Source organism: Pecten maximus, chromosome 9 (genome assembly GCF_902652985.1).
Source record: "Pecten maximus chromosome 9, xPecMax1.1, whole genome shotgun sequence".
Taxonomy (NCBI): Eukaryota; Metazoa; Mollusca; class Bivalvia; order Pectinida; family Pectinidae; genus Pecten; species Pecten maximus.
Genome location: NC_047023.1, coordinates 37,267,408 through 37,278,001, shown reverse-complemented (window position 1 = coordinate 37,278,001; position 10,594 = coordinate 37,267,408).

Sequence of the window (10,594 nt, the reverse complement as noted above, 5' to 3'; positions counted from 1 at the left end):
ATTTCAAACATTGACGACCCTCTAATAATATGACCTTCTGACACACCCCCAGTAAGTTTGATACAATGACACACCCCCATAGATTGTTGGTGTATCAATGAAAGAAACATGTGCGTTCATAGCTAATTTGGTAATTAGAACGCATATTAGAATATACATGTATTCTCTTATTGATCGTTTATAAAGTGTTATGTTATCATCAATCAATTTATGCACACAAAAAAAAAAACAACAAAAAATCAAAAAGAAAAAAGAAAAAAAAAATCCACAAAAATCAAAAACCGTCGTGTTTTTACAAATATGATTGTCAATATGACGTACACATATGACGTTCTCAAAGTGAAACTTTGGACAAAAAATGGAATATATCGTTAATAAAATTTAAAACAATGTATTTCCTATTCTCAAAACAATAACATTTTTAGCTTAGTAGGCTACGAGTTATGGTATGGTTTCCTAAATGCGCTTTGAGAATAAAATGTTTTTCTTTCTTTGTTTTTTGCAATTGAAATATTACTTTATTATCAGTTAACCTTTATGTTATGAATTTGGTAGTAAATTAAGACCGGGTTGAAAAGGAAAATGTGTCAGCGGGTCACTTAACGAGAAGGGTAAGTAAGGTTATCACAGTGCTAGTCCTAACGGTGGTCATTTATCATCATATTGGCCATAGCGCGAATGACGCATTGATAGGAGTCTCCAAAATATTGACGACCTTCCAGCAAAATGACCTTCCGCCACACCCCCAGTCGGAAGTATTGACACACCTCCAGACATGTTCGATATTTACAGTTTTATGTACTACTTAATTTTTTTTAAACTGTATAAGAATTTATTCCGGTTTTCTGAATTCACATTTATCTGATAAATTCTATGTGGTTTTTATTAAGCTGACATCTTAAAGCATTAGCAGATACCTCTTTATTTTCCAGTAAACTTTGCTGCATTTCACTCCATCATAATATAACTATTTGTTTTGTGATTTGCCATTATTAACATACCATAAGAAGTATTTTAACGAAGTTATGCTTTTCGCAATATTTGTAAAATAAAAGAATAATAGTTTTTTTAAGTCTTATTTGATATCCATTCTTACTTTGAAAAAAGATAAATTGATATCAACAACAAGAGTAGCCGTAGAGAATAATTAATGTAACCAATCTTAGGTAAATATAGTGTATTAGAGGTATATTTATCAAAGTTCTAACAATGCTCCTAATCTACAGTTATATATAACATCTGTATGACCCAGTCCTAGTCCTATATTTGGATATGTTCATTCCAAATAAATTTGGTCAAGCATATCTACGAAAGGGCATAGACCACCTTGGCATAATCTTTCCAGTCACAACAAGTAATCCATTTTCCAAAACCATCTAAACTAAAACTTTACGACGTGTCCATATTTGAGCTAATCCAATTGATTACTGATAAAACTGTCTGACTACATGTATGACATATGGCAAATGTCCATGTTTCCCTAACTTCATATGAAGAAATAACACATCATTTGACATACTTGTAAACGTTTTTACTTATTGCTTAACGAAAACGAAACTGCTTTTAAATTGGATTGTTCCAATATCAGTTATCACAAAATATTTAACACTTACACTAAAACATGTTTCTACCAGAATAGGTGGGTGTAATCATTACAAATGTTGAATAACATTCAGTTTATACCACACGTGGAATAAACTCTAATGCGTTTTGATTGGTTGACAGGGTGACCTTTGAGAGGGACTATTTGAAATCACTTGGTTTAATGCATTTTCATTGGCCAACACATGAAGGCCACTTTACAATGTTCTGAAAATGATAACGCATAAGAAGTAGTTCCCAGTTGTTTTGTTATATTCTTGAAAACATATATAGATTTTTATCAATTTATTGCTTTCAAAGAATAAAGCTATTTATTATTTTGTTATGATTTGTAATAAATTGTAATATTTTCATATATTTCCGAATTCGTCAGTTTTGCATATTAATTAGTTATTTAGTTATAAATAAAGCTAAAGCTCGTGATTTTGTAACTTTTGAAAAACAAATAACGAGATTGTAACTTTTGAAAAATATTTAACATTTACATTAAACATAGTTATAGAAATATTATCACAAAATATTTAACTTTTACACTAAATCATGTTTAGAGAACTATAATCACAAAATATTTAACATGTAAACCAATTTATATTTAAAGAACTATTATCACAAAATAACTAACATTTACATTAAACATATCTATAGAACTGCCATCACAAAATATTCAACATTTACACTAAAACATATCTACAGAACTGTTATCACAAAATATTCAACGTTTACACTAAAACATATTTAAATAACTATTATCACAAAACATTTTACATTTACACTAAAACATGTTTATAGAACTGTTATCCCAAGATTTACATGTATAACATTTACACTAAAACATATTTATAGAACTGTTGTCATAAAAATATATAACATTTACACTAAAACATGTTTATAGGACTATTATCACAACTATTCAACATTAACACCAATGCATGCTTATAGAACTATTATCACAAAATACCTAGCATTTACACTACATCGCATAAGTTCACATCTGATACTTTAGGTGAACTAAGAAATACTAGTGACTTACAGCAAAAATTGACACTGGCTGTGGGATGTGGTTTTAAGTTGGATGTTTTGACATGTGCTGCGTTTGTTACCCTATAGAGGCGCTTTTTACCTCTATGTCTCATATATGGCCCATTCATTACAAACTGTGTTCCCTTAACGAAGCATTGAGTAGAACAACTGTTTTGGAGACCTTGCGTCTTGAAGACAATAATTTGCGATAATATCAATACTGTTTCATCTCCACCTTTTGTTTTTGTAATGTTTTCGATATTGCTTTGTTTGAATTCAGATCTGCTATCTCTGGTAATCGGTCGTTGTGATAACATCAATGAGCGAGGACCGTCCGTATCAAACACTAAGTGTCCCATCCTTGTCCTAAAGTCTGAGTGGTTCAGTGAAGATAACATATGGTCATAGCGACGAGGAGTGTCTGTCGAAGGTACAATAGTACGACATTTTGTCTGCTACACACACAAGAGAATAACGCCTTTGAAGATTACTTAAGCAAGAAATACCGTGGTGGCAAACATTCAGCTCCTTTGTCCTTCAAGGATGTCGATGGTAATGCTTAAGGCAAAAAATGAAAAAAAAAAAAAAATCAATGACGAAATCCAAAACAGGAAAAGTAAGCCTAAAAATGTTGCGAATTCCTATGGGAGGCTTGGTGGCCATAATCGTAACTTTTTATATTGAAATATTTACATTTGTGCATGTCTTGTGTTGTTTGGGTAATATACAGTAGTACCATATCAAAGGTTATCTTAACAAAGTTGGTCATAGGATCTACGATAAACGTGTGAAAAATATCGGTCTAGTTTCCAGAGTAACGACTAACACGTTAGAAAAAAAACAAACAAAAAAAACCCAAACAAAATCAAAGAAAAAAAATGCCCTTCAATCTTTTGTTTTCTCTGTAATTTTGATGATTTTCTTCCACTTAATCGTTATAATCGAACCGATATAATTACATACCGATTTCGAAAACGGGCACTGTGTTTGGGAAGATATATCGAAGATCCGATGTCTTCAATAAATGGGTTTTCAATGCTACCTGCTCTTTAAAGTCAAACATTGTTTATTACTTTTCCATTATTTACTAGAATCATAGGTGACAAGATAAGGGAATCTAGATAAACCAGAAACATGTCATTTACATCAACATTTCTTGATTCTTCTTTCCTGCATTCTTATCATATTTGAAGCTTGTTTTTTCTGATACGACACCTGACGTTTAGTCCTTGTTTGTTCTGATACGACACCTAACGTTAAGTCCTTGTTTGTTCTGATACGACACCTAACGTTTGGTCGTTGTTTGTTCTGATACGACACCTAACGTTAAGTCCTTGTTTGTTCTGATACGACACCTAACGTTAAGTCCTTGTTTGTTCTGATACGACACCTAACGTTTGGTCGTTGTTTGTTCTGATACGACACCTGACGTTTGGTCCTTATTTGTTCTAATAAGACACCTGACGTTTGGTCGTTGTTTGTTCTGATACGACACCTAACGTTAAGTCCTTGTTTGTTCTAATACGACGCCTAACATTTAGTCGTATTTGTTCTGATACGACACCTAGCATTTAGTCTTGTTTGTTCTGATACGACACCTAACGTTTGGTCCTTTTTTGTTCTAATAAGACACTTGACGTTTGGTCGTTGTTTGTTCTGATACGACACCTAACAATTTGTCCTTGTTTGTTCTGATACGACACCTAGCATTTAGTCTTGTTTGTTCTGATACGACACCTAACGTTTGGTCCTTTTTTGCTCTAATAAGACACTTGACGTTTGGTCGTTGTTTGTTCTGATACGACACCTAACAATTTGTCCTTGTTTGTTCTGATACGACACCTAGCATTTAGTCTTGTTTGTTCTGATACGACACCTAACAATTTGTCCTTGTTTGTTCTGATACGACACCTAACATTTAGTCGTTGTTTGTTCTGATACGACACCTAACAATTTGTCCTTGTTTGTTCTGATACGACACCTAACAATTTGTCCTTGTTTGTTCTGATACGACACCTAGCATTTAGTCGTTGTTTGTTCTGATACGACACCTAACATTTAGTCTTATATGTTCTGATACAACACCTAATATTTAGTCTTGTTTGTTCTGATACGACACCTAACGTTTGTTGGTCCTTGTTTGTGCCGATACGACACCTAACGTTTAGTCCTTGTTTGTTCTGATACGACACCTAACGTTTGGTCCTTGTTTGTTCCGATACGACACCTATTGTTTGGTCCTTGTTTATTCTGATGCGACACCTAACGTTTGGTCGTTGTTTGTTCTGATACGACACCTAACATTTAATCTTGTTTGTTCTGAGACGACACCTAATGTTTGGTCGTTGTTTGTTCTGATACGACACCTAACATTTAATCTTGTTTGTTCTGATACGACACCTAACGTTTAGTCCCTGATTGTTCTGATACGACACCTAACAATTTGTCGTTGTTTATTCTGATACGACACCTGATGTTTGGTCCTTGTTTGTTCCGATACGACACCTGACATTTAGTTCTTGTTTGTTCCGATACGACACCTAACATTTGGTCCTTGTTTGTTCCGATACGACACCTAACATTTGGTCCTTGTTTATTCTGATACGACACCTAACATTTAGTTCTTGTTTATTCTGATACGACACCTAACATTTGGTCCTTGTTTGTTCTGATACGACACCTGACATTTAGTTCTTGTTTGTTCCGATACGACACCTAACGTTTGTTGGTCCTTGTTTGTTCCGATACGACACCTAACATTTGGTCCTTGTTTGTTCCGATACGGCACCTAACGTTTGGTCCTTGTTTGTTCCGATACGACACCTAACGTTTGGTCCTTGTTTGTTCCGATACGACACCTAACGTTTGGTCCTTGTTTGTTCTGATACGACACCTAACGTTTGGTCCTTGTTTGTTCTGATACGACACCTGACGTTTGGTCCTTGTTTGTTCTGATACGACACCTGACGTTTGGTCCTTGTTTGTTCTGATACGACACCTAACGTTTGGTCGTTGTTTGTTCTGATACGACACCTGACGTTTGGTCCTTGTTTGTTCCGATACGACACCTAACGTTTGGTCCTTGTTTATTCTGATACGACTCCAGATGATTATATTACCATTTTACTTAATATTCATTAACAATTACATACCTGTGGAGCATCTCAATAAAATAACACTGATAAGGTAGTACACCTCTGCGATCTTAAATCGTTTTTTCTTATAATCATTTTTGGAAATGGGAGTTCATGGTATGGCAGAAAATACAAGAAGAATTATATGTCCCTGTGCTCATTTTTCATACATACCAATTTGACATAAAATGTGATTTTAAGTGAATTTTGCTGTTTTGATCTTTTACATGACAAATCCATACACTATCTTCCATATGTATCGTCAGGTACGGATGTTTTCAGAACTGACAGAAATAGTACTTTCTTTTAAGTTATGGAAGTTAGATGTCTTTAACATGTTCATTTAACTCAGAATAGTAATTAAAGTTACCCTCATCCCTTAATTTTCAATGGGAAAATACTCATATTTCAGCAGATCTAACGCTTGATGTAAAAAAAGTTCTGCTATCAAACTTTTTCAAATATTTAGCAGATCAAAAGAAAACAGTTTAATCTTTCTAAACCAGCCATTAAAATGAGAGGTTTGTGTATTTCCTTTTTGTCCCATTATCATTTGCGTTATTTTTCTTAATTTCGGGGTCAGAAAACCAGTGCTTAAACCAGAAATGTAATACAAAGATGTGCTTCAAAAATGAACTCGCTGCAATTCAAAACAGCCACACACTGTTCATTTGAGTGATCAATCTAGAGTCAAAAAGGTAAAATTAGGACTTTTCATGAAGGGCAAGAAATAACAATTTCATATTGACCGCCAAATTGGTAATTTATTAATTTTTGTGAAAAAGTTCTATAAACAACAGACGTCAAGGTTTTGATACATTTTTCAGATTCGTGTTTGCTAATTACATTGGCCATATTTTGTTAAATATTACAAAAAATGCCTTACACAGACAGAGGAGTACATCCTTAAAGAGATTTCTTCTGATTAACAGTATCTCCAACCCGGGGTAATAAAGATAAGATTATTTACTCAGACGTCTGGTAACCTGTGTGTCTTTAATGTTCTGATAATCCATCTTACAACTCCAGTATACTTGGCCATGGCAAGTTTACCCTTGAAATGTTCATCAAGGCTGTATCCTTTATGTCCATAAGATAGATGTGTACCTTCATAACGGCCAAGGTTAAGGTACGTTAGGTTCAGGGTCAGGTGACAGCGAGCCATTGTTTCACAATTGCATTGGCATAAGTCACTGTAAAAGTACATAATATTTTAGCGCTACTTTTTCTCTGCTCTTTCGAGCGATTTATTTCTCCAAATGTATTCAGCTTCATTATAATTGCATTAATTGCAATTACTTCAATTTGTTTTCAATGGCAGCTGTGTTGATGCGGTAAATTATTGTCAGGGTTGTCGTATGGCCAGTCGTAACGCACTGTCTTTCACCTAGGCGGCCGGGGTTCGATTTTCCAATCGGAAGTGAAAAGGTATGGAGTCAAATGCTCGACCATATGGGTTTTACCTGCGTACCTCGGCTTCCTACCACAGTAAGACCCCCTCACACGCATCCTTCTTGGTCAACAAGAAGGATAAATATAAGCTGGTATTATTATTTAAAAAAAAAAATTAATTTGTTGTTTTATATGGGGTTAAATTTAAGCACACCAAAATAAGCATATTTACGGAATATACCTTACATTGGATAAAAAGTGGATTCCAGCTTCTAAATCAATGTTGGGAAAAGGAATTACAACAAAATATCGTGATTAAATTCGTATATATCTGTCCTGGATACCAGGACACGTGTAATGTTTTGTAGTTAATGGCGTTTCTTGTTTCATCCCATCTATATTCCATTTATTTATTTTCCAATCGTACGTTTATTACGACAGGAAGAGGAAACGGAAATAACCTGATAGGAAGTCGAGCCAGAACCTCGAAATCGACATTTGATCAAATAGACTGCTAGGACAAATAGACTGCTAGGACAAAGGCAATCGACCCAGTAAAATGGAGCAAGTACGTGAGACCAGTTTTATAAATAAGCCATATAGGAATCCGTTATCAGGACAAATGGCCACAGTGACCGTGTGGATATATGGACATGGTTCCCACAAACGTAGGCAACGGAAGTGACGTCTATACAAGCGATGGCGTGGCCGTGACGTCGAAGTCTTTATCTCGGCTGAAGGCATCACGCCATGCCCTCGCCCTGATATCACGCCACTGGGTTGTCCCTCATTCAGCACAACCTGGGGAGCCACATATCTGATACCTTGTACTAGTTTATACTACTATATATCATATAAAAAACGTGGCAGGCAGGGAAATGGAAATCATCGGTGACGTACAAGTCTACAAAGAGAGTTTACAAAACAGCATTCGTAATGGATTGCACAAAGGACACCGTTACTAAAATCTTTAACTTTATATATATACCGAGGAAAACTGTAGAAAACCGTGTAACAAAACAGTATATTGCTAAGCACGAAACTAGATCATGAAGAAGGAAAAATATATCGTGGTGCAAAATGTTAAAAAGTATGTTGTGTTAAAAAACAAACATAATATATCGTGATGTAAAATGTAAAAAATATGACGTGGTGTTAAATGTTAAAAAAGAAAATGACGTGGTGTAAAACGTAAAAAAACCAAAATGACGTGGTGTTAAATGTAAAAAAAAAAAAAATATGACGTGGTGCAAAACTGTAATAAATATGTTGTGTCATAAAAAAAATATGTCGTCGTGCAAATGTTAATTATACTAGACCCTCGGCGAATTAATTTTATCGGCCGAGGGGATCGTTTTCATAACATAACGATATGTATTGTTGTTTATAGCCACTATATGTGTGTAACTGTTCCATGTTCTATGTCTATATGTGATTGTTTGTAATTTACCTGTGTCTTAATAAAGGGGCAGATTGCCTCCTCGAAAATTCGACAATTTACTTGTCTGTACTATCGCTATTACTACCTGACAATTATATATATTGGAAATTATGCATTGTGTATAATGCAAGTGTATTTAAAAAAAAAATCGCGAAAATTCCTTATCTGTAACCTTATCATTACCTGTAACCTTATCATTACCTGTAACCTTATCATTACCTGTAACCTTATCATTACCTGTAACCTTATCATTATCTGTAACCTTATAAAGACAATATCTATAACCACATAAAAACATATTCTGTAACCTTATAAATGCATTATCTGTACCTTATAAATACATTATCTGTACCTTATCAATACATTATCTGTACCTTATAAATACATTATCTGTACCTTATAAATACATTATCTGTCCCTTATAAATACATTATCTGTACCTTATAAATACATTATCTGACCCTTATAAATACATTATCTGTACCTTATAAATACATTATATGTACCTTATAAATACACTATCTGTAACCGTATAAATACATTATCTGTACCTTATAAATACATTATCTGTACCTTATAAATACATTATCTGTACCTTATAAATACATTATCTGACCCTTATAAATACATTATCTGTACCTTATAAATACATTATCTGTACCTTATAAATACATTATCTGTACCTTATAAATACATTATCTGTACCTTATAAATACATTATCTGTAACCTTATAAATACATTATCTGTACCTTATAAATACATTATCTGTACCTTATAAATACATTATCTGTAACCTTATAAATACATTATCTGTACCTTATAAATACATTATCTGTACCTTATAAATACATTATCTGTACCTTATAAATACATTATCTGTACCTTATAAATACATTATCTGTACCTTATAAATACATTATCTGTACCTTATAAATACATTATCTGTACCTTATAAATACATTATCTGTACCTTATAAATACATTATCTGTAAACTTATAAATGCATTATCTGTACCTTATAAATACATTATCTGTACCTTATAAATACATTATCTGTACCTTATAAATACATTATCTGTACCTTATAAATACATTATCTGTACCTTATAAATACATTATCTGTAACCTTATAAATACATTATCTGTAACCTTGTAAATACATTATCTGTACCTTATAAATACATTATCTGTACCTTATAAATACATTATCTGTACCTTATAAATACATTATCTGTATCTTATAAATACATTATCTGTACCTTATATATACATTATCTGTATCTTATAAATACATTACCTGTAACCTTATAAATACATTATCTGTAACCGTATATATACATTATCTGTATCTTATATATACATTATCTGTATCTTATAAATACATTACCTGTAACCTTATAAATACATTATCTGTAACCTTATAAATACATTATCTGTACCTTATATATACATTATCTGTATCTTATAAATACATTACCTGTAACCTTATAAATACATTACCTGTAACCTTATATATACATTATCTGTATCTTATAAATACACTATCTGTAACCTTATATATACATTATCTGTACCTTATAAATACATTATCTGTACCTTATAAATACATTATCTGTAACCTTATAAATACATTATCTGTAACCTTGTAAATACATTATCTGTACCTTATAAATACATTATCTGTCTTTCTATCTTTTAAATGTAATTGCATCCCTAAAATAATCTATCATGCCCGCCTCTATATTTGGTACGTAACATTTGGTCTTATAAGTGATTAGTTTTGACAGTGTCTTTTTTTTTGATTTGTTGGTATTAGCTATATATATCTCTATCTTAGAAGTCGTTTTATATATATTTATTAGATGCAGTCTATACACTGTCGATGGCGTTCACACAAACTCTGTCTGCTGAAGCGCTCATTTGTAAACTTTGATATGTATAGGTAACTGTCACACTTAGTTCACGCTACGTACATCGGTACTACACACCTGTGATAAACATACT